Source organism: Natator depressus, chromosome 2 (assembly GCF_965152275.1).
Source record: "Natator depressus isolate rNatDep1 chromosome 2, rNatDep2.hap1, whole genome shotgun sequence".
NCBI classification, from domain to species: Eukaryota; Metazoa; Chordata; order Testudines; family Cheloniidae; genus Natator; species Natator depressus.
Window position 1 is genome coordinate 136,111,030 of NC_134235.1, and position 24,033 is coordinate 136,135,062.

General features: G+C 44.6%; 1 protein-coding gene across 9 annotated transcripts in view; it reads left to right on the plus strand.

Moving 5' to 3' along the window:
• CTNND2 (catenin delta 2) overlaps positions 1-24,033 on the plus strand; it is a 1,172,806-nt gene that overhangs the window by 531,282 nt on the left and 617,491 nt on the right. The window lies entirely within an intron of this gene.

Below are 24,033 nucleotides of genomic sequence, written 5' to 3' on the forward strand. Positions count from 1 at the left end.
GATGAAACTTAAAACCTGTGGATAGTAGCTGTTCATATGCTACTACTAGATTGGTTTTGAAAGCATCTTAAAATATTCTCATTTTGCTGGTAAGAATTACTGAGAGTCTTACATTGTGATTTCTGAAATTTTGGGCAAATCATTATTTTTGACAATTGTCCTTATTCTTTTTCAAAATGTTTAGCTTGGCAAGTTAGCGTACATGAAAAATCTCATCCTGAGTGATGTTCTGAGGATTTCAGTGGATACCGAGAGTATCAGAGATAAATGCAGAAAGAGTACACACGAGTATACTAAGCTTTTGGCTTTATTTCTGAAAATAATCATTCTATTTAGAACACTCAGTCTCAGCTTATCTGTTCAGGAATTGCACTTGTCACTGTAAAACATTCACATTTCATCATCACTGCTGCCTCGAGAGGCTGATGATCTGACATTGTTGTACAGCAGAATGGAAACAGCAGTGCATATACATTGACAAGTCTAACTGAGCATCTGTGTTTTAAATGAAGTCATTATTCCAGAAAGTAAACCTGTTATAATACTGAGCTGTTCTTGTAATTCAATCGTCCTAGATAAGCTTCTCTAATTAAATCCTACAGATTCCTCATACCAACTCTTAGGAGGAGTTTGAGCTTCTTTAGGTCAAGAGCCTGTGCTTGATACAGTCTTTTTTTAAAAAAGTCAGTCAGCATACAATAACATAAAGCATTAACTGCACCAGCACATTCATAAAGCAGATACCTTCTGCCTGAGTGATGTGGGCTAATGTAAACACCTAACAACTGTGCTGAAATCTTTCCCTATCTCCCTGATGGCTTCTGGGTACAATTTATTATGTTAGTAGTGAGCTCTGCATGGTTTGGTTCCAGTTATCTGACATAAGATTAGATGAGAAGCTGTTGCTTTTGGATCCAAAGTTTGAAGACCTCTGTCGAGTAGCAGGCATGAACTTGCTCTCCTTAGAACTCTGTCAGAACCTTCCAGCTACAATGCAAGACACATTTATTTTGTTCAATTCTTGACTAGTAGTTTCTGTTTTGTTCTTGTGGTGGTTTTTTGTCTGTTTGTTTTTTGTGATTTCCCACAACTCCCCTCACCCCCAACACATACACACACACTCTGTACTCTCTGTGCCTGCTGCCCCCATGATGGACACTGTAAAATTAGTAATAATACATATAACAAGGTGTAGCATGCCAGGGGTATGTGTAGCCCCCTCCGGAAGCACCCTCAATCTCCAAGAGTAGTGGAGTTCATTTGCTTTTCCCTCCTTAGACCCACTGGCCCTGGGTTCTTTGTGCTTCTTGGGCTGATAGCAGGCATCTGCCTTTAGCTGACTGGTTGCTGGAGCTAAAATGATTCTTGGTGCTTGGTGTTGTTGCCGGCACCCAGTGCCGAGAGGCTGAACAACAGCTTGAGTTGGTTCGTTACCCGGTGTGCTACACCCAATAATCACAACGGGGTGGAGAAGCAGAAAAGTTTATTTGAAGCTTCAAATAGGTACAGGGAGATTTGAATCTCAAATCCTGTACACAGAGCAGGAAGTTACACAGGCTTTTATACATCCTTTTTCCCAGCATACTTATCCAATAGCAAGCTGCCCCAAGTATCCATATAGCCAGCCAATCCAGTTCCCAGCTAGTTCCCTGGTTCTCTGTATCATTTGTTAAACTATACATAAAGCTGCTTTATTCAGCATTGTTCTTCCATATCTGCACTGTGTGGCCTTGCTTAGTTTCAGGCAGTCTGACTCTGCAGTATATTGTTGCAGATCCTCAGCATAACTGCTGTGTGTGCCTCCAGGCGGGGGGGCCAAGGACACTTGGGCCTAGTACGCAGAGCTGCTGCGAGTGCCTCCAGGCGGGAGGGGGGGCCAAGGACACCTGGGCCTAGTGCGAGGGGGCTTCATCGACACTCGTGGTCTTCCATCCCCTCGAGTTACCTAGTGGCCATGCCCCAGTGTCCCCAACAACTCCCCCCTTTGAGAACACTCAACAACCTTGGCTCTGAGTTTTCTCACTTGGGCTACTTATTTCTTTACAATAGGACTTTGCATAAGCACTTTGTGATAGCCCTGAAGAGAATGACTTATTAACTTTTGCAAAAGGGCCCTAACACATGATACTGCACAGCATAATACCAGTAATACAAGCAATACAGGAAAGAAAATTTTCAATAGCAGGCTAAATAAACCACCAAGCCAAGACGACAAACCCCAGCCTGAAAACAAGGTTTGCAACCAATCGTTCTCTGGGGCAGTATAGGCAACCTGTGCTCCGGCTCGGGCATGGGCCTCAGCCTGTACCACCTTTTCATAGATCTCATCACTGCTGTTATTTACATATACACAACATCGGGGCCCGACGAGGGCACAAACCCTTCCTTGGGATGCCAAGAGATAGTCCAAACCCAGCCTGTTTTGGAGGGAAAATGTCCTGAGCTGCTGTACCTCTTTATTTAATGTTTTTACTGCTGACCCTAAATTAGTAACCGAGTCCTCTAACTCTAAGGCAACTTTTTCAAGTACCATTTGCAGCCTTACAGTATAGCAGCCTATGCATGCCATGGCTGGTCCGGAAACCAGTGGCGCTATTCCCAGTACAGAGCACCCTACAAGCTTCTCGGTTGTGAGGGGATTCTTCATATTGCCCTCCAATGCCGTAGTCAGTCGCCGCAGGGTCTTTTCTTGTGACTCAACAGAGGTGTCTCGGGCATTTTTAATCTTTCCTTTGGGCAGTGTGGCAGTTATGGAAAGATGAGGAACTCCATGAGCTATATAACAGCTACCTGTCCAGTTGGCTGGCAGCACCTTGTAAGCCTTTTGGCCACATACAAAATAGTGACCCTGTAGGGCCCAGTAAGGACTGCTTCTTAAGGGGATTTCTGGGATATTTAAGGCTGCTTTTTTCAAACAGTTCATATGCCCGTAGGGGGGCATTCCATCCTCCTGATTGGGTACAAGTGGGGGCGTTTCTAATTGTGCTGTTTAAATTACACTCGCCATAGGGACCACTACAAACCCACCATTGGCTTGCTACATTGGAAATGTTAACTGGACGGCAAGTTACATTTCCAAATCCCTTTTTTTGTGGTAAGATTATTTGTAAGAGTTTCCCTAAAAGGGGAGGAACCATTACACCCACACTGTTGGCCTCCCCTGTTGGTTTTTATCCAATACCCATCAGCCCACTGTGTAATAACACAGGAGCTTTTTTCCCACAGGACGCCCATAGTGATCAGATTGGTTTCGGGTAAAACATAACACTCCCTTAGTGAGTACTGCAACTGAATACTCCTGGTCCTGATAGGTGGCCTGCTGTAAAGAGGTCTTATTCCAGAACGGCGTGTACGTTCTTTCCTGCTCTTTGGTGGTGGCTAATTCTGCTAGGGTCAAGGGCAGCATGTCAAGGGGCATTCCCGTTTTGGGGACAGGGGAGTTGGAGCACATAGCCAGCAATCAGTCTGATTTGTTAAAGTAGCAACATGGTGCGCAAGCGAAATAAAGGAGTTATGCTCTCGATATGCACAGTTTGGAAATAACAATACAGAGAATAACAATGTTACCCAATTAATTATTACCAGAGTCTTCCCAACCCAGGGTCTCCAGTACCTGGGTGGGCCCATTTTAGCATTAAGGTGCCCGCTATTTGTGTCTTTTAAACAGTAGCTTTAGCCCGAGATCGTCACTAGATGAGGAGTCAGCAGGTTGGACGGTCCACTGTTCTGCTGACGAGGGGGCGGGTACTGCCTTCAGACGATAGTGATGGATCCAGTTCTTGTGTCTCTCGATCTTTGCCGCTGTATGGGAGATCAGCAGGACGGTATAGGGTCCTTTTCACTTTTCCTGAAGAGGCTCGTCTTTCCAGGTGCGAACAAGCACAGAGTCACCGGGCTGTAAGGAGTGGACGGGAGTGTCCAAGGGGAGAGGCTGGGAATCCTTGGTATACCTGTGAAGAGACAAGAGAACAGCAGACAGGGAACACATATACTGTGACAAAAAACCATTACCCAACTCCCATTCCCCTGACAGAACCGGGTGCCATTCATAGGCCATGCCCTTTCAAACATAATTTCAAAGGGACTGAGCCCTAATCTACCCTTTGGGAGAACACGGATACGGAGTAGGATGAGGGGCAAAGCATCAGGCCATTGCAGTGAGGCTTCTTGACACACTTTTGAGAGATGCAATTTGAGGGTCTGATTGGTACTCTCCACTACCCCACTGGCTTGCGGTCTCCAGGGCGTATGGAGTTTCCAGGGGATCTGTAAGGCATGTGAGATGTTTTGAATGATTTTTGACATGAAGTGTGTCCCATTGTCAGATTCCATCCACGGGGGAGTCCAAAGCGAGGAATGATCTCCTTAACAAACTTGAGGGCCACTGTTCTGGCAGTGCAGTTACGGCATGGGAAGGCTTCTGGCCATCCGCTGAACCGATCCACTATAACAAGGAGATATTTGAACCCTTGGGTCCGGGGAAACTCAGTAAAGTCTATTTGCCACACTTGTCCAGGGCCCGGAGTGGGTTCTAGGGCAGCTGGTGGCACAGGATGTCCCGGTTGGGGGTTATTCTTTTGGCAGACTAAGCAGTCCGCTTGTACCTGGGCAGCCAGGGGTCGGAGTCTGGAAGTGATAAAGTATTTTCCCATTAGTTGGATAAGTGCTTTTCTGCCAGCATGAGTGGTTTGATGTAGTTTCTGCAGCACTGGCCGGATTAGGCCCTTTTGTAAGAGGACCTTCCCTTCTGGGGAATGGAGCCATCCCTCCTTTTCCCGGAGACCGAGTTTGTCAGTTAGCTGTCTCTCCTCCCCAGAGTATTGAGGGGTTGGCAGCTCCCCTACTGATGGGATAAGGGCATGCATATGGGCGTTCTCAGTCTGAGGGGATGGCAGGGTGGCAGCATGCTTAGCCTCTCTATCTGCCCGGGCATTACCTCTGGCCACATCTTGATCCTCCCTTTGATGGGCTTTACAGTGTACCACCGCCACTTCCAAGGGAAGTTGTACGGCTTCTAGGAGCCAGAGGATTTGGGGCCCGTACTTGACTGGGGAGCCTTGGGCTGTCAGCATTCCCCTTTGCTTCCATAGGCCAGCATGAGCATGCAGCACACCAAAAGCATACTTTGAATCAGTAAAAATGTTGACCCGCTTTCCTTTTGACAGTTCAAGTGCACGGGTCAGGGCTATTAGTTCGGCAAGCTGGGCAGAGGTCCCAGCAGGCAAACCTTCAGCTTCCACAGTGTCATGGAGGGTCACAACAGCATAACCCGCCCTCCTTTGCCCATCTATTACAGTACTGCTACCATCAGTGTACCACTCATAATCTGCAGTTGGGAGGGGTACATCCTTTAAATCCGGACGGCTGGAGTACTGGACATCTATGATCTCTAAACAGTCATGTTTCTGTTCCTCTGTTTCTGGCAAGAGAGTGGCTGGGTTAAGGTAGGGGCAAGGCTGTAAGGTGACTTCAGAGTTCTCTAACAGCTTAGTCTGATACCGAGCAATCCGAGCCTGGGTGAGCCAAAGCCCTCCCTTTGCATCCAATAAGGCTCGGACCATATGGGGAGTATAGATTTGCATAACCCCTCCCAGTGTTAGCTTCTCGGCTTCCTCAAGCACTAGGGCAGTAGCTGCGACCGCCTGTAAACATGCCGGCCAACCCTTTGCAACCTGATCCAATTGCTTAGAAAAATAAGCCACGGGACGTCTCCATGCTCCTAACAGCTGTGTGAGCACTCCTAGGGCCACCCCCCTTCGTTCATGTACATACAACTGAAACGGCTTAGAGAGATCCGGCAGGCCCAGAGCCGGGGCTTTCATCAATTTTCTTTTCAGGATTTTAAATGCCCTGTCAGCCTCTGGGGTCCAATAGAAGGGGTCATGATTTGCTTCTTTTACACAGTCGTACAGGGGTTTAGCCCACAGTTCAAACTCTGGGATCCATATCCTGCAAAAGCCTGCCATACCCAGAAATGCCCTGAGCCACTTACGGTTACTTGGGGTAGGAACTTGACAGATAGCTTCCTTTCTTTCGCTTGAAAGCTGACGCTCCCCTTGCCATATGTGAAACCCGAGGTACCGTACCTCTGGGAGGGCAATTTGAGCCTTACTCCGTGCTACCCGATATCCCCGGAGTCCAATAAAATTCAGGAGGCTCACGGTGGCTTTAAGGCAGGGGGTTTGGCCCACAGTGGCAATTAACAAATCATCTACATACTGCAGAAGGAGGGCCCCCTCATTATCCCACTCCTGTAGGTCCCTGGCCAGAGCCTGGCCAAAGAGGGTGGGGGAGTTTTTAAATCCCTGGGCCAACACTGTCCAGCAAAGTTGCTTTTTAACCCTTTTTTGGTCCTCCCACTCGAAGGAGAAGATCTCCTGTGACGGGGTGGCAACTGGGATGGTAAAGAAAGCATCTTTCATATCAAGGACTGAAAAATGGGTATACTGTCCCCCTATAGAAGCCAATAAGGTGTACGGGTTAGGGACAAGAGGGTGCAGAGTCTTAACCCATTCATTGGCTGCCCTTAGGTCCTGTACCAGCTGATACGTGCCATCAGGCTTCTGTATGGGTAGAATGGGAGTGTTCCAGGCTGACTGACATTCCCGGAGAATACCATACATTAGGAATTGATTTATAGTTTCCTGTAAACCTTTTCTGGCTTCCCTCTTGATTGGATACTGTTTTACTTGCACTGGGCCTTTCCCTGGTATGAGCTGAATAGTAATGGGGGTGTGGTGGGTGTCCTTTCCTGGAATCCCTGATGCCCACATGAGGGGGTACACCTGGTCTTCCCACGGGCTCCATTCTGGGGCTTGCAATGGCTGAGGGCTCAACTGCAAGGGTCATGATCCATGCATTCTCAGGGGGTAAGGTAAGGGTTATTTCGTCCTCAGTAAAATGCAGGGTGGCACCGAGGCGACAAAGTAGATCCCGTCCCAGCAGAGGTGTTGGACACTCAGGGAGGTATACCAGCTTGTGGGATATAGTCCTGTTTCCCAAAGCGCATTCCACTGGGGCATACACTGGGCACTTGGTGTCCCTGCCTGTGGCTCCCACCACAGTAAGGGAATCTGCTACTGGCAACTGAAGAGGCTGATTTACGGCAGTTCGGGTCGCTCCAGAGTCCACTAAAAAATCTATTTCTGAGCTTCCCACCCGCATCTTTACTTGGGGTTCCGGGGGTAGAGTGGTCCGTGTCCCCTGACACCCCTATTCCTGCTCCGCCATTGCCATCATAGGGGAACCCCCCTTTTCTTTCCTCTTTGGGCACTCATTTTTCCAGTCTCTCCTGTCAACACAGGGCACACTGGTTGCGACCCAGTCATCTCTCCTGCGGGCCCGGACGGTTGCGTCCACGGCCCCTTCCTCCCCGGCCACTTCTCTTAGTGCCGGCCTGTACCGCTGTTACCATCAATCTCACTTGCTTTCTCTCCTTCTCTGCCTCTCTCAGACTATAAGCTCGGTTTGCAGTCTCTAAGATTTGTGCCATGGTCATGCCCATTAAATCCTCCTTTTTTTGTAACTTTCTCTTAATATCAGGGGCTGCTCTGCTCGTAAAAATTCCCTTAATAATTGACTCAGTTGCCTGATCATCGGGGTTTGCATTAGTGTTCTGTAGAATGGTGTCCCGAATACGCTGTAGAAAGGCCCCCTGGGCTTTCTTTTAAATCCTGCATTACTTCATATGGCTTTGCCCAATTATTATGTCGGACAGCCGAGTGACGGAGTCCATGCAAAAGCAACTCCTTATAGGAGGTAAGGCGGGTCATATCCCTTTCATCATTTGGATTCCACCTGGGGTCTGCTCGGGGGACTTACAAGGTGTGGGTGTAGGGGCCGAAGGGGACACCGGCTCTGCCATTACAGTGGGGGTGGGGGTCTGGGGACTAACATTAGCTGCTACCGAACCAGTCGGAGTCAGATTACAGTGCTGTAAAATATCTGGTCGAGTACATAAAGTCAGAAACAAATGCACATACATATGTTCATTCCATTTACCCATTCACTGACAAAACAAAACTAATTGGAGGATCGTGTTGTAATTAATTGACCCTCCTGGTGGCCACCACTCCTGGTCCTCTAGTTGATATTGAGGCCAGTCAACTATACAGAATTGTTTTAATTGGCTCTTAGTCATCGGATTCGCACCAAATACCTTCCAGTTTGCTAGAATGCACTCTAGGGGCGTACACCGTGCCCTAACCCCTGAGCTCTGTCCCTGTCCCAGACCTACAGGGTAACTCTGGGTGTCCCCAGGTTCCAACAGAGCATACAATCCGGATTTCAAAAGGTTCCTACCTCATCCAAGGGACCAGTTCTTCACCGTTGTCCACCACAACTGCTTCTCCACTATATGAGTGCGTTGCACCGTTGTGCCCTCCGGGGTTGATCAAATCGCGTCTCCTCCGAGGCCCCGGTGAACTCACCGGTGCGCACTGGGCGTCGGTTCTCGCTGCAATCCTCGACCTCCAGGAGGGGTCCGGGCAAGGCTAAATTGCAGCCTCTGGCCCACCCAGGGACGCCAAAAGCTGTTGCCGGCACCCAGTGCCGAGAGGCTGAACAACAGCTTGAGTTGGTTCGTTACCCGGTGTGCTACACCCAATAATCACAACGGGGTGGAGAAGCAGAAAAGTTTATTTGAAGCTTCAAATAGGTACAGGGAGATTTGAATCTCAAATCCTGTACACAGAGCAGGAAGTTACACAGGCTTTTATACATCCTTTTTCCCAGCATACTTATCCAATAGCAAGCTGCCCCAAGTATCCATATAGCCAGCCAATCCAGTTCCCAGCTAGTTCCCTGGTTCTCTGTATCATTTGTTAAACTATACATAAAGCTGCTTTATTCAGCATTGTTCTTCCATATCTGCACTGTGTGGCCTTGCTTAGTTTCAGGCAGTCTGACTCTGCAGTATATTGTTGCAGATCCTCAGCATAACTGCTGTGTGTGCCTCCAGGCGGGGGGGCCAAGGACACTTGGGCCTAGTACGCAGAGCTGCTGCGAGTGCCTCCAGGCGGGAGGGGGTCCAAGGACACCTGGGCCTAGTGCGAGGGGGCTTCATCGACACTCGTGGACTTCCATCCCCTCGAGTTACCTAGTGGCCATGCCCCAGTGTCCCCAACAGTGTCTTCACCTATTGGCCAGGTAAATAAATTAATATACAGCCCCTCTGACCACTAGAACTCTAGGAATTAAAAGGAATCAGGGACCAATCAATTTTTAAAAGGAACAAACTATTTATTAGGAGAAAAGATAGGGTAAAACTAAAGAAGGGTTAAGGACAGGGGTCAAAGACAATGGCAGGAGAATCAAGGGGAACAGATAACTGAATTAACAAGTAAACCCCACAGAAATAATCAGACCGTTCGTCACATAAAAATATCCTCTCCAGTGACTTAATGTAATCAAAATCCCATGTAGAATAATTAGACAAGTGGGTGAAATCCCGGAATTCATCTGCAGCTCTCAGATGGTCAACGTGCACTAGTGTTATTTGTATTGAAGCTCTACAGGGCTGACTGAATGAAAATAGGTGTATACAGTACAATAGTGTTGCAGGCCCAACATGGTGCCACATGCCTCATACCTCTTTAATGCTGGGTTCCTTTGGCTCTTCAAGTCTTCAACTCAGGGTTCATTTGGCTGTGCACCCACAGAGAAGGATTGTGATCACTCCAGAACCCTTTCCTAACCCTCTCAGAGGAGCAGGTGTCGGGTGGCCTTCGATTGTCTTCTAGAGAAAGGGAGGTTCAAGGGGAGGGACTGGCAGACAGACCTCTGCCTCTGGATATGGAGTTCCATCTCTCCCCATTGGTTTGTGACTGGTGATTGCTTGGATGAGGAGACTGGCCTCTCTCTCCAGACAGTGTTTTCTGTACCTGAGCTGTTTCAGGGACAACTAACTGAGGAGGTATACCCCTTTGGGAGCTTCTGATCAGATGGGCTGCTGTGGCTGATTGGCAAAATATAGTGCAACATCTCATACTGCTGATAACATCCAACAACCTGCAGCCATTCCTTTCCCCCCAAACACTCTGTGTCTGTCCATGCTCAGTGGACATGTCTGGGGGTCCTGGCTATATTCTTTCTGAAGCTGTAGTCGGTCACCTGGCATGTCAGTCAGGCTTCTGGCCTTGGTAACTCCACCTCTTCTTCTCTCTCCCACCCCTCACCACTGGTTTGGGTCTCAAACTAGGGTAGGGTAGGCAGATAGTTCCTGTTTCTGCTTCTTTGCTGCTGGACTCTGACTGTGAGAACTGCTGCTCATTGATTCTCTCAACCCCCCAAAATGGCAAGGAGGCCACCTATGTTTAGTGCTTAAGGAGAGGCATATACCCACATTTTTGGGCCAGTCTACAAAAACCAGTATTTTACCAAGTTAGTCTCCGGCAAAGATCTCACTGCTCTAATCATAGGCCTGTACCAAAACAGCTATGGATGTGTTGAGTACTATCATGTAAACCCATCATTTAACAAGGCATGTTCTTGTCATTAGAAAAGATAAAAGTCATTCTAAAGAACTAGGGTAAAAAGCAATTCATAGGTGTTTTCAGACTGTCTTGTCAATACAGTGGGGGAGACTTTATCCAGGTGATGCCCAATATGTTAACATTAATTTGGCTACTGCTGCCAAATCTTTTCATATTGCACATACTACTGTACATCTGACATGTTTCTGGCCATATTCTGCCATGAGTTTTGGTTCAGAATTCCCATTCACTCCACTGGAGAAGTAACATGAGCTTTGATGGTAAGATATGGCTTAGGTTCTTGAATTTTATAAGTGGCAATTTGATATTAATGGCAGGAACATAGTCTTCCTACCTATGTGTAAAGTTCCTAGCACAACATTGCTGTTCTACAAGTAATAGGCAATGATAAGCAAATGCATAAAAAGTTGACACTTTTTCACTTTTTATATTTTTAACATGAAAATAGTTAGAGAAATTGTACCCCAGTACTTGGGTATATTCAGTATATTGCAGTAAAGACATCCTGGAATGAATAGTTGCACAGTGTTGCCATTAAGATCTTTGTAGTATCTATGTCAGGGCAGTAGTTCCCTCTATGTAGAAAACAGAATACCTGCAGAATCACTTGGTAAATATTTTGATGGCAACCACTGTGCCATCTGAGCTATCTTGTTTTTGATATGGCTTTTTTAATGAGTCAAAGTGAAGTGTGAAAGTAGAAACTTACACTGGGTTGCTGTTAATTCTAGTAGCAATGACATTGAATTCAACTTTCTATTTTTGCCAGCAAGTTTAAAAGAATGGATTGGATGAATGGACTATAAGGTGGATAGAAAGCTGGCTAGATTGTCAGGCTCAATGGGTAGTGATCAATAGGTTCGATGTCTAGTTGGCAGCTGGTATCAAGTGGAGTGCCTCGGGACAGTCCTGGAGCCGGTTTTGTTCAACAACTTTATCAATGATCTGGATAATGGGATTAATTGCACCTTCAGCAACTTTGCAGATGACACTAAGGTGGGGGGAGAGGTAGATACACTGAAAGGTAGGGATAGGGTCCAGAGTGACCCAGACACATTGGAGGATTGGGCCAAAAGAAATATGATGAGGTTCAACAAGGACAAGTGCAGAGTCCTGCATTTAGGAAGGAAGAACACGTTGCACCGCTATAGGCTGGGGACCGATTGGCTAAGCAGCAGTTCTGCAGAAGATTACAGTGGACAAGAAGCTGGATATGAGTCAGCAGTGTGCCAAGAAGCCAATGGCATATTGGGCTGTATCAATAGGAGCATTGCCAGCAGATCGAGAGAAGTGATTATTCCCCTCTATTCAGCACTGGTGAGGCCACACCTGGAGTATTGCATTCAGTTTTGGTCCCCCCACTACAGAAGGGATGTGGACAAATTGGAGAGAGTCCAGCGGGGGGCAACAAAAATGATTAGGGTGCTGGGGCACATGACTTACGAGGAGAGGCTGAGGGAACGGGGGTTATTTAGTCTGCAGAAGAGAAGAGTGAAGGAGGATTTGATAGCATCCTTCAACTACCTGAAGTGCAGTTCCAAAGAGGATGGAGCTTGGCTGTTCTCAGTGGTGGCAGAAGACAGAACAAGAAGCAATGGTCTCAAGTTGGAGTGGGGGAAGTCTAGGTTGGATATTAGGAAACACTATTTTACTAGGAGGGTGGTGAAGCACCAGAATGGGTTACCTAGGTAGGTGGTGGAATCTCCATCCTTAGAGGTTTTTAAGGCCCGGCTTGATAAAGCCTTGGCTGGGATAATTTAGTTGGTGTTGGTCCTGCTTTGAGCAGGGGGTTGGACTAGATGACCTCCTGAGGTCTCTTCCAACCCTAATATTCTATGATTCTATGATTTTAGTACAATGGGTGGTAATAATAAGTACTGATTATTTTTAGAATTGGGGGTCATACTAATGTGTACAGTTTTCACTACAGCTGTCTGTGATAACTAGCTTTTAACTGGCTTCAGTGTATGATGCTAGTACGATCTTATGGACTGATGTTTTTGAAATGCCTTAAATAAACTATATGGAATAATGAACTGATCTGCTTTCTACTTTAAAGATATAAGAGCCCAGTAGAAAAAAGTGAAGAAAGGAATTACTTTATAAATGCACTTTGATTGTGTATACAGCAACAATTAACATTTTTCTTCATATTGCATTATCTTTTCACTGTCAGTGATTATGTGAATGCAACTGACATGATGGGGAACCAGTAGGAGACAGAGCCAAGAATATAATAATAAAAAAACAACAGGCTCAAGACTGCATTGAAAGATTTCCTTTTAAGCATGCATAAAGTTACAGTTTCTCATGTATTCAAAAAAAGAAAAGGAGTACTTGTGGCACCTTAGAGACTAACCAATTTATTTGAGCATAAGCTTTCGTGAGCTACAGCTCACTTCATCGGATGCGTTCAGTGGAAAATACAGTGAGGAGATTTATATACACACAGAACATGAAAAAACGGGTGTTATCATACACACTGTAAGGAGAGTGATCACTTAAGATGAGTTATTACCAGCGGGAGAGCGGGGGCGGGGGAGAAGAAAACCTTTTGTAGTGATAATCAAGGTGGGCCATTTCCAGCAGTTAACAAGAACGTCTGAGGAACAGTGTGTGTGTGTGTGTGTGGGGGGAATAAACATTGGGAAATAGTTTTACTTTGTGTAATGACCCATCCACTCTCAGTTTCCATTCAAGTCTAAGTTAATTGTATCCAGTTTGCAAATTAATTCCAATTCAGCAGTCTCTTGTTGGAGTCTGTTTTTGAAGTCTTTTTTTTGTAATATTGTGACTTTTAGGTCTGTAATCGAGTGACCAGAGAGACTGAAGTGTTCTCCGATTGGTTTATGAATGTTATAATTCTTGACATCTGATTTGTGTCCATTTATTCTTTTACGTAGAGACTGTCCAGTTTGACCAATGTACATGGCAGAGGGGCATTGCTGGCACATGATGGCATATATCACATTGGTAGATGTGCAGGTGAACGAGCCTCTGAAAGTGTGGCTGATGTGATTAGGCCCTATGATGGTGTGCCCTGAATAGATATGTGGACACAGTTGGCAACGGGCTTTGTTGCAAGGATAGGTTTCTGGCTCAGTGGTTCTGTTGTGCGGTGTGTGGTTGCCGGTGAGTATTTGCTTCAGGTTGGGGGCTGTCTGTAGGCAAGGACTGGCCTGTCTCCCAAGATTTGTGAGAGTGATGGGTCGTCCTTCAGGATAGGTTGTAGATCCTTGATGATGCGTTGGAGAGGTTTTAGTTGGGGGCTGAAGGTGATGGCTAGTGGCGTTCTGTTATTTTCTTTGTTGAGCCTGTCCTGTAGTAGGTAACTTCTGGGTACTCTTCTGGTTCTGACAGTCTGTTTCTTCACTTCAGCAGGTGGGTACTGTAGTTGTAAGAATGCTTGATGGAGATCTTGTAGGTGTTTGTCTCTGTCTGAGGGGTTGGAGCAAATGCGGTTGTATTGTAGAGCTTGGCTGTAGACGATGGATCGTGTGGTGTGGTCTGGGTGAAAGCTGGAGGCATGTAGGTAGGAATTGCGGTCAGTAGGTTTCCGGTATAGGGTGGTGTTTATGTGACCATCGCTTATTAGCACCGTAGTGTCCAGGAAGTGGATCTCTTGTGTGGACTGGTCCAGGCTGAAGTTGATGGTGGGATGGAAATTGTTGACATGATGGCGGAATTCCTCAAGGTCTTCTTTTCCATGGGTCCAGATGATGAAGATGTCATCAGTGTAGCGCAAGTAGAGTAGGGGCATTAGGGGACGAGAGCTGAGGAAGCGTTTTTCTAAGTCAGCCATAAAAATGTTGGCATACTGTGGGGCCATGTGGGTACCCATAGCAGTACCGCTGATTTGAAGGTATACATTGTCCCCAAATGTGAAATAGCTATGGGTGAGGACAAAGTCACAAAGTTCAGCCACCACGTTTGCCGTGACGTTATTGGGGATACTGTTCCTGATGGCTTGTAGTCCATCTTTGTGTGGAATGTTGGTGTAGAGGGCTTCTACATCCATAGTGGCCAGGATGGTGTTTTCAGGAAGATCACCGATGGATTGTAGTTTCCTCAGGAAGTTAGTGGTGTCTCGAAGATAGCTGGGAGTGCTGGTAGCGTAGGGCCTGAGGAGGGAGTCTACATAGCCAGACAATCCTGTTGTCAGGGTGCCAATGCCTGAGATGATGGGGCGTCCAGGATTTCCAGGTTTATGGATCTTGGGTAGCGGATAGAACACCCCTGGTCGGGGTTCCAGGGGTGTGTCTGTGCGGATTTGTTCTTGTGCTTTTTCAGGGAGTTTCTTGAGCAAATGCTGTAGTTTCTTTTGGTAACCCTCAGTGGGATTAGAGGGTAACGGCTTGTAGAAAAGTGGCGTTGGAGAGCTGCCTAGCAGCCTCTTGTTTATATTGCGACCTATTCATGATGACGACAGCACCTCCTTTGTCAGCCTTTTTGATTATGATGTCAGAGTTGTTTCTGAGGTTGTGGATGACATTGTATTCTGCACGGCTGAGGTTATGGGGCAAGTGATGCTGCTTTTCCACAATTTTAGCCCGTGCACGTCGGCGGAAGCATGCTATGTAGAAGTCCAGTCTGTTGTTTTGACCTTCAGGAGGAGTCCACCCAGAATCCTTCTTTTTGTAGTGTTGGTAGGAAGGTCTCTGTGGATTCAAATAACTGGAAATATGTTCATAAACTAATGGCTACTATAATTAAAAACTAGAAGTATTTGCCAATGCAATAGCAGTTAGGACAAGAGATTAGATGCAATATAATTGTGTTTCTGGGGCGGGACAACTCTTAATTTGGCTTAGTTAGCTTATCTTCTGGGCATTGCAATTAGTAGGTCAATATAGTCTGGTTAAATAGTACATAATTTTTACAAACATATTTTCTTTAAATCTTAATTTAAAAATTACTATACTTCTTTCTGGGCCAAATATACCAACAAATCAGATTTTTGTACACAGTAACTGCCCCTTTTCGAGGGATGCTTTCAATTCATAAAATCAAAGAATCATAGAATATCAGGGTTGGAAGGGACCTCAGGAGGTCATCGAGTCCAACCCCCTGCTCAAAGCAGGACCAATCCACAACTAAATCATCCCAGCCAGGGCTTTGTCAAGCATGACCTTAAAAATATCTAAGGAAGGAGATTCCACCACCTCCCTAGGTAACGCATTCCAGTGTTTCACCACCCTCCTAGTGAAAAAGTTTTTTCCTAATATCCAACCTAAACCTCCCCCACTGCAACTTGAGACCATTACTCGTTGTTCTGTCATCAGCTACCACTGAGAACAGTCTAGATCCCTCCTTTTTGGAACTCCCTTTCAGGTAGTTGAAAGCAGCTATCAAATCCCCCCTCATTCTTCTCTTTCGCAGACTAAACAATCCCAGTTCCCTCAGTCTCTCCTCATAAGTCAATTACAGCTCTCCCCCCAAAGAAACCCTACCTCTCTACCCCACAAGCTTCACACATGCTGTTCTGATATTTATAACAATTCTAAGCCTTTTTGAGACAAACATTGATTAACATGTTTATTGGAAAGTGCTCCCCAGATGACTTTTCATTTTATACAAAAGGGTTATTTAGATGGTTAGAAAAGATGGTTATTCAAAAATTTCAGAGGAAAAGTGTGCGTGTGTGTGTGTTTGTAATTAAATCAGACAAGATGGTCCTATTTTCTTCCTGTGTTGTATCCTAGTTTTAAAGATGGCCAAATTGAGCTCAGTCAACCAGGGAGAAACCTGGTCCCCATGGTAGGCTATCACATGGCAAACTCAACCTTCTCAGTTTGTTGCCCACTGAGCCTTATCTGTGCATAGTCTGTGACTCAGCCATTGGGAAAGGGGGAAGGCTTGGCTAGCTTCTGAAGGGGAATTAAACAGTGATTTTTGCAGGTGCTTAACCCCAGAAGTCCCAGGCTAACAGCTGCAGTGAATGTAAGTGACATAGATCCTTAAAACACAGGACTGTGACTTCAATGCATAAAATTGTTTTTGGAATAAATATATATGCTTTCAAATTAGATCTAATGTGACCATGCCTATTCAAGATGGTAGACTTTAAATCAATAGATGATGCATGGGGAAGGAAAGAGGACTTTACTTGCCAGAGGCTTGGTAAAGAGGAAGATAGGACATTCAGAAATGAATGAGTCTATCAGTCTTGATAACTTCCATGTTCTCTCTCTCTCTCTGTGTATGTGTGTGTGTTTGTGTAATAAAAGATTTACGAGGAAGCTGATCTATTCCATTCCTGATATCTACATTCACCTAATAGAGTATCTTGTTATGCTGGTAATGTTATACACATTTTATCATCCAGCATATATTTGAATCCAAGCTGGAAGCTGAGGTCCATGGATCTTCTCAAATTAACACTCTCTCTCTCTTTCTCTCTCCATCTATTTAAGCATTGCCATCTTTGGTGCCCTGTCAAGGTAGTAATGTTATACATAAAAAAAATACAATATGAATAAGGTGTAATAAACAATTTTCTAGTAGGTAAATAAATGTTTCAGACAGGCAAAATATAGATAAAAGATAAAATTATTTTATTGTACAACTACCGGTATTGCACAGAAAAATAAAACCTAGTTAATATGAAAGTGGATTCTACCACGTAATACAAAACTCCAGTTTGCAAATGTACTTGTTTGGGTTGCAGGAATAATGTCTCTGGAGAAATCTTGCCCTGTACCCAAGCTTTGCTTGTTGTAGGATGTGTGGCAGGGCATAGGAAGCTGGTTACTCTCTGCTCCCTGATGCAGCACCAAATGAGGGGGTTGCTCTAACTTAAGCTACTGGTGTAAGATTCCTATGGGACCTACACTAGTGAAAATCAGCCTTAGAGAGTGCCATACTGCCATATCACTGGCTGGCTCCTCCTTGTGTCTTCCTTCCCTTGGCACATCCCCTTCCTTGAGGCTCTGCTGCCTCTGCCAGATTGGTGGCAACAGGTTTTTCCCCTCTGTAAGGGGAATTCCTACTGGCTGTTTCCGAGCGGAACCCATCCACTTTGCACCAGAGCCCTGTGCAGATACAAAATTTGTATCCACATCTGATCCCATGGATATCCGCAGATTTGCAAGGCTCTAGGTATAAAATTTGGATCCACATCCTTCCCCAAACAGGGTCCAGAGATGCACGTATACACGATATAAAGCGGATATCCACAGATTTGCAGGGCTCTACAGATGGAATTTTTTCGTGTATCTGCATTGTTACAGACATACTTGCTGACAGGTATTTTCAAATAAATTACCGAAATAATTGAAACTGGTGTGATTAAATAGTGTTATTTTGACAAATAAAATTTGCAGAATTTTAAAATATTGTGCACAACATTTTTGGGCGCAGAATTCCCCCAGGAGTATACTCTGCTGTACAGTGCACTCTTAGATAGTGTAGTTCAGAGATAGATTTTTAAAAATGTAGCAGGATGAACAATAGTAAAGTAGACATAGCATAAGAAAACAAATTATTGGTTGAAGCGTATGTAATTTAGATTTAAATGAATGAGCATATTTGGTCGGCCTGATGTGATGTGACAAAGATGTGATGCATAAGAATTAAAAGCTACTGTTCCAGCAGTTTTCAGCCTAATATGTGAGATGTGGCTGGATTTCTCCACTTTCAAAAAATAGTGGAGAAGGCAGCTCATGAAACTCAAAAAGACCTAGATCATTTAAGATCCATATGTCTAGTGTAGACTTTCAATCCAGACAGCTCTTTTTATCCACCTAGGAAGGAGTCAGTTTCACCTGACAATATATTAGGTGATTTAAATAATTATTAGTTGCTTGTTTGCTATCCAGAAGAAAAATTGCATGCAGAAATCACTTAGCCTGAGCAGAGCTGGCTGAACAATAAAGGATTTTCAGAAGTGCCCAGTATTGGCCTGACTGCTCACATTGAGGTGAATGGGAGTTGTCAGGCCAATGCTGAATGTTTTTGCAAATCCCACACTAAAATACTGTCACTTAAGGGAGACACAAGTTATGAAGCTTTCCTGAAGAGTTCATGCTACCAAAACCTGTTTCTTTTTGGTTTTGTTTGATCCTGTTTCTAGGGTGTATTAACAGGAGTGTTGTATGTTAGACACAGGGGGTAATTGTCCCCTTTCCTTGGCACTGCTGAGTCCTCAGGTGGAATAGTGTATAATTCTGGACACCACACTTTAGGAACAATGTAGATAAGATGGAAAGAGTCCAGAGGAGAGCAACTAAAATGATAAAAGGCTTAGAAAACCTGTCCTATGAGGAAAGGTTAAAAAAACTGGGCATGTTGAATCTTGAGAAGAGGAGACTGTGGGGCAGAGGGAAGAAGAGGGGCGGCGGTACCTCATAACACTATTCAGATATGTTAAGGACTGTTATAGGGAGGACTCTGATCCATTGTTCTCTGTGGTCACTGAAGGTAGGACAAGAAGTAATGGGTTTAATCTGCAGCAAGGGAGATTTAGGTTAGATATTAGGAAAAACTTCCTAACTATATAGTTAAGCTCCGGAATAGGCTTCCAAGGGTGGTTGTGGAGTCCCCATCATTAATGTTTTTCAAAAACAGGTTAGACAAACACCTACCAGGGTTTGTGTGACTGAATGCATCCATGTATTCACACCATACACACTACTGTAATAACCTTTGTATAAAATATGCCTTGTGAGATATCATTTGAAAACTAATAACTCACTGGCCAGTAATATCATGGTAAAATATATGTAGCAACATTATATGTAAAGTTATGGTATTTCCCTGCATGATGTTGTTAGCTCATGTTCAAACCCACACAATCCTGCCTAGGCAAAAGTTGTTAAACAGCTCTATTCTAAACAAAGGAATGTGTATTTCCTCAATTTACATGTAAGTATTAAACAGGGTCCTCAAGACAGTAGGGGGCGGAGATGGCAGGAGACAGAGCAAATTTGCATTTCAGCAAACAGGTGAGGAGAAAGAGCATGGAGCCTCCTTTACCATCAGATTCCATATCACCTTCTTTACTTTGAAGGGTAACCCTCTGAAGAATCCAATTCAAAAGTTCACTGGACTGTAAAAGAGAGGGGCAGAAAACCCCAAGTTCTCTCTTTCACCTAGGAAGGCAAAGGCATCAGCACCTTTGGGCCTCTGGGAGAAATCCTGACTGAGGAAAGGATCAATCACCATCTTGCTGGAAGACTGTTGGAACGGGGAGTGTGTTAGGGTCATCCTGCTAGTAGTAAGCAAGGCTGGTGTAAACTAGGATGTTACTTGTGTGTTGCTGACAGGCTGCTGGGGTCAGGGCTGTTGGACCAAGTCTGCAGCTATTCACAGACACTCAGGGTGTGACCTGCATGCTGGTGGCCTGGTTGTGAGCAGCCCAGGTTGGGAGCTACAACAGCGAAGTATTGTGAGGCACCCAAGGTTGCGGGGCAGGTGGTGACACAACCACTCACTGGTCTGGATTGCACCCAAGAATGTGACAGATGGTCTAGGTATACTTGGTTCTGCCTCAGCGCAGGGTGCTGGACTTGATGACCTCTTAAGGTCCTTTTCAACCTTACATTTTTTTGTGATTCTATTATTCTATTTACATTTGAAAAACATATACAAGCAGATACAGACAATCATGAGACTATGACAGGTACAGCTAGGTATCATGGGCATACCAATGAAATCTTTGTGCTTCCTAATCATAGTTTCAAGAAGAAACAGGCAGTAAGTGAATCATAAAACCTCTTTTGCTTATGCAGTGTAGCGTGAGAAGCAGGGACCACTAAGGAAGGGTGATCATGGCCTGTCATTTATGTCAATGTGCTGGAAACTCCCACAGAGTAAGTTCACAGAGATGATGGTAGGAAGGTCAGCTATAATAAGTAACTCTGGTTGCCTGCTTGACGGCCACTTGAGTTATTTTGCATTTAGCAAAAGGAAGAACTGAAATCATTTATTTTCATGTATATGAGATAATGTGCTTATGAGAGGTCTCATCCTTCCTTTCTGTTCTCTTTTGCATTTCCTGTTGCTTTCTCTCTTTTCCCCCTTTCTCTTTTTATGCTCTACCCCCTTCTACTAGTATATTATTTAAAAAAAATAACCTTACTTGTAATTTGCTGTCCTAACATACTTAAGGAGGTTTATAAATCAGATGTTCAGCTACATGAGAAAAAGATCCTAACCCCCACCCAAATTTCCATTACCCTTCTAGATTCAGGCATTAATTTCCTTCCCACCCACATAATCATACTGTCCTTGTCCTCATCGAAACTCTCTCTGTCCTCTCATTTATGCTGCTGTAAACTCCAGTTCTACTAACTTAGGATCATCTTCTGATATCTTTATTAATGCTGAGTAATACCTTACCCCATAAGTTGTCCCTTTGAAATCTATGGGAAATCATAGACTCACAGACTAAAAGGTCAGAAGGCACCATAATGATCATCTAGTCCAGTGGTACACAAACTTTTTATGTTGCGCCCCGCCCTTACCCGTAATGTAATCTGTCCATGCTCCTTTTCCTCTGAGTACTGGAAGGAGGGATGGGGGCCAACGCTGGAGCTGCAGCTGGGGTCGCAGACGGGAGCAGAGGCATCCCCAGGAGTGGGGGAGGGGCCAAAGCTGGGGCCTCTGCTGGGGCTGTGGTGGGGGCCAGAGCCGTAGTGGAGCTGGGGACAAAATGGGGCTGGGTGGCGGTCCCACAAATGTTCCTCCATCCCCCCCTAGAGGACTCCCCAGTGGGGACCACTGATCTAGTCTGTCCTCCTGCACATTGCAGGCCACAGCACCTCACCCACCCACTCAAAGTGTAAGAAAAGATGGTAAAATTTGACTCTTAGATTGTAGATGATACCTACCATTATCTGTTATATAATGTTCCATGCTCTATCGCACTGTATAAATAATTTAAAAAATAAATAAATATCCTGTCATGAATCTATTGCCTGTTCCCAGTGTGCTGATCCTTCTTGTTCAGGACACACAATTTCATGTCGATGTTAAAGAGTGTTTCTTCCCATTCAGTGCTGTGAAGTACAGTTATAGATTCATGGAAAATAGAGATGGAAAATTTTCAGAAGCATCTGTGACACCCCAACCCCCCAATATCCACCACTGGCATGTAATTAGGATATGTTTTGTACAAAGTATATCTTATAAGGTATCATTCTAAAAGTCTTGATCTGCTAGACATTAATATCTTGTTGGATTGTATGTGCTATCATCGTATGGGAAGTTATGAAGTTCGGCTACGTATGTGTTACTGAAATGTGTTATGAGGTCGAAAGCACGCACAAGCAGCCTTTCAGGTAGAACAGTAAAGAGGCCAAGCAATGTTAACAGCTTATTGAGAAAATGCACAGAAGCACCAGGATTACCCCAGGAACTGTGTATAATGGAAAACTCTCAGAAAATAGCACTACACAATTTGAACTGTTTGACCCAGGTCACAGCAAAAGAGCTTTCCAGCAAGTGGGAAGAAGATATAAAAGGGGGGCAATGGCATCAGGAGGGGACCTGCCTTTCCCTGCAACAGCACACCTGGAAACACCTGAAGGGCAAGGACTGAACTGTGGGAAGTGATGGTCCCAGGCTAGAAGGATCTCTAGCCTGTGTATGAAAACTTGGGAAAACCAAGGCAACTTGTGTCTTAAGAATCTGCCAACCTGTTTATCACTCAGGGTGAGAATTTGCTAATTTATATCCTACCTATCTAGTGTGTTAAGCTCAGTTTGTGATTTTTGTTTATTTACTAAGGTAATCTGCTTTGATCTGTTTGCTGCCACTTATAGTCACTTAAAATCTATCTTTTGTAGTTAATACACTTGTTTTTGTTTTCTCTAAAACCAGTTTGTGGAATTCATAACTGGGGGTGGGGAGGAAGCTGTGCATATCTTCCTCCACATGAGGGAGGGGGCGGATTTCATGAGCTTACACTGTACAGTTCTCTGTGCAGTGCAAGACGATGCAATTTTGGGTTTACATGCCAGAGGGGGTGTGCACTTGAGTGCTGGGAAACTCTCTAGCTGAAGCCTTCCCATGCAGAGCTGATTTCAGTATCTATGTCTTCCTGCAGCTGGGTGTGTCCCTACCTGTGTATGTGCTGGAGGAGGCTTGAGGGCCTGTATCAGCAAGATAGTGTAAGGGAGCTCAGGCTGGTGGAACAGGCAGGCTCAGTAGTACCCCAGTACATCAGGTGGCACCCTGTGAGGGGCGGGGGGGGGGGGTGCAACCCATCACAGCATCTAAGTCCCTTTTTTCAAAAGTAACTTGGGACATAGGCTCCAATGTTCCTATCAATTTTCAGTGAGGATCTTATGTGCATAAATCACTTTTGAAAATGGGACCTAGACTCCTGAATCACTTAAGGGTTTATGAAAATTTTACCCTTATTAACTTGACTTGTCCATCCCACTTCTAAAGGAGAATTGTTCCGCCCACTGTATATATACAATAGAGCGAGGTTATACAGCCGTTAAAATGGTACACTTATTATTCTGGCATAAACATCAACAGTTTTTATGTAGCCACATAATATGGGATTGTCCTGTTTAATCCAGTAAAGGTGACTCTTTATATTATAAAAATGAAATGCTAGAGGGAATACTTAAAAAATATTAGACGTGAGTTCAGAAAACAAGAGGGTAAATTAAGCCTTCAACCACTGAGGCACTAACATTACATGTGACTATTACAGGTGTCACCTGAAATAAACTTTTGGGTGGGGTTGGGGAAGAAGACGTGTTGGCTAAGGAAGGATTTAAACTGCAATGAATGTAGTGAATTTACATAATTTCAATGACTTTTGACTGCAGCAAAGTCTGATAAGTGAAGACAATTGGAGAATTACTCAACGTATTGAGAGAAGTTTACCTGAACGACAGTTCACTGACCTATTGGCAGTCCAGACCAGAGGGGCAGAAAGGTTAATTCCATTAAGCAGTTACTTTAGATAAGTATTCAGACCTTGCAATGACAAGAGCTTTGCAACAGGGAGAAATATTGGATTTCAAACTACCATGAAGCCTAAAAGCTCTCCATAGCCTCACTAGCTTAAAGCTAGCATCTCATAGCTTCTCTGCAACTGTCACATTCCAAAGAGCTCTGCAGGGAATAGTGAGGCTTCGGGATGAATTAAAGCACGAAAGTGATAGCAATAGTTAATACCTCAATCATTATTTTAACACATTACAGATTCATCCATGCTCACTAACGAAGCAGAAAATGTAGCAACTTTTAATCAATGAGGATGTCTTTAAGTAACTTAATTAGCAAATGACTTGAAACAAAGAACTGAAAGCATAAAATTGACCAAGTAGTGATGAGTGAATGGTACAACAGAATAGTTCATGTTCATTGGTGGAAAAATAACCAGTGAAATAAAATTCTGAGTAAACTTTAATGGGATTTGAAGTATGTCTAGCAACCATTAAAGTCCTTTCAAGGAGGATCTGCAGTCATGCAATGAGAAAAAAGTAATCTAAGTGTAATTAAAAAAAAATCCTAACCCGGAAAGCAAGCCCAAATTTGATAAAGTAAAACCTTTTGCCCTTTAAACATTGCAAAAGTT